Raw genomic sequence first — 2,161 nt, 5'->3', positions numbered from 1 at the left:
TTAAATAACTCCAAATGACCACCGTAATGATGAAAAATTCAAGATTTTAACACCTTAAAAAAAGAATATCCTTAATAAATGTCGATAGATATATATTCTGAACATTTTGATTTTTCATATCGTTGATTCAACTGCGACTGAATAATGCTGTAAATATTTTAACTTCTCGATCCAATTACAGAGCCAATCAAGAATCAAAGTTTTCACTAGACATTGCTTAAAAAGCTGCATTAACTCCAATATAATCCAATATTTGAGTGGTGATGCGATGAAAAAAAGCATGTTATACTACAATCAACGTAAGATTAACGGAAACGTTAACGTTAAATCAACGCTTTGCGTTAACGTTATCGTTAATCGACGATTCCAGAAAATCAACGTAAAAATCATTGATCGTTACAATTAACGTTAACGAATTAACGTAACGGCATTAATCTTTGATTAACGTTAACAGCCATGGACTGCAATCCTCTAATCCTCTCTAATCTTTTTAATCAGGAGAGCTCTCACCTTTGGCTTGGCCTTGGCAGCAATGTTACGATAGACGGGGATACTTTCGAGGTGGTAGAAGAATTCGTCTACATCGGTTCCTTGCTAACGGCTGACAATAACGTGAGCCGTGAAATACGAAGGCGCATCATCAGTGGAAGTCGTGCCTACTATGGGCTCCAGAAGAAACTGCGGTCAAAAAAGATTCACCCCCGCACCAAATGTACCATGTACAAGACGTTGATAAGACCGGTGGTTCTCTCCAGGGTTGTTAACGTTAATCAACGATTAACGCCGTTAACGTTAATTTTCGTCCGAATCAACGTCAACGGCGTTGCGTTAATTTTCTAGCCAGTTAACGTTAACGTCAACGGAATGCGTTAAATTAACGTCAACGAATGTCGTTAATTTTGGCGTTAATTGATGTGATTTGCTTTGTGATCTATGTGACACTTGTGTTTTTTTTTTCAATTTTTGGGTAGATTAATATTTGTGTTTGACAATTTTTTTTTCATTACTCACTTGCAAGAATTTTTTTTTAGGAACTTGTGCGCCGGCATTTGACCAATAGTGTCATAATTGAATCAATATCGTCCACGTCAAGAAGCTGCAAAATGCTTTGCCGACTTACTCAGGAAGCGTGAGTTTATGCTTCGGAAGGAAGTAATGGTGTTGGTGCATTACGCACCTTCAACTGTGAACTGAGCGCGCTTGTTATGCACACGGTAAAAATTCTGCACGCTAGATGTAAGGGAAAAATCCCTTAACTATTCAATGTCGTAATCAACATGATCAGAAGTGCTTTTCCTTTGAGATCGCAATGCTGTCAGTGTTGATTTGAGGACCAAAACAAACCCACCAGAGAAATCAACAGAAAATCCCTTCGATTTGCACTACTGTAAAAAGCAATACGATCCAAAGTGAAAAGTTGTTGATTTGGTAATGACTGTTTTGGGCATGAAAGTAAATATAGATGACAGGCGGTAGAAAGTGCTTTGCTTCGATTCGCACCTCTCTAACAGATGTGAAGCAGTGTAGTGGTAAAATAGTTTATCGTGACTCTAAAGGTCCAGGTATCGAATCTGGGTGCGGCTGTACACATTTTTTTTTAAATTTTAGTTTTGAAATCAAAACATTGTCAACAACGAATTGATGTGAAGTTACATTAAAATTGAAGAGGCATTGGATGTTCTTTGTCAAATGATATGTAATTGATATCAAACTGATTGAACAGTAGTGCGAATTCAAGTGCCAATCAGTTTATATCACAGTGCAGATTTTTTACCGTGCAATACACCCAGCGCCAGGGGACCCGCAAGCGGCAAGGTAGGCCTACTGCTCATCTTTTGCGAGTGTGTTAGTGTGACTGGTAACGCGACCAGAAGCCTGGTCGAATCCTGCTTGGAAATCGGTTTATTTTGCCGATGGGGATGGCCCGCGAAATCGCATTGTGTTGTTTGGGAAGGCCCGCTCGATGCATGTTAGGTAGGCGTAGTTTGTTCGAGTTTGACGTGCCTGCACCCTCCCTGGGAAGTGCCCAACGCGCTCTAATTTCGTCCATGACTATCCCCCGGTGTTTTTAGGCTATCCACATGTTGTTTGTGGACAATTATAAAACGTGACTCATCTTATGTAGCTATTAAGTTGATCACAGTAGCCATTCATGCAAATG

The sequence above is a fragment of the Aedes albopictus genome, chromosome 3 (assembly GCF_035046485.1).
Source record: "Aedes albopictus strain Foshan chromosome 3, AalbF5, whole genome shotgun sequence".
Classification (NCBI taxonomy): domain Eukaryota; kingdom Metazoa; phylum Arthropoda; class Insecta; order Diptera; family Culicidae; genus Aedes; species Aedes albopictus.
Note: the sequence above shows the minus strand (reverse complement) of the source record.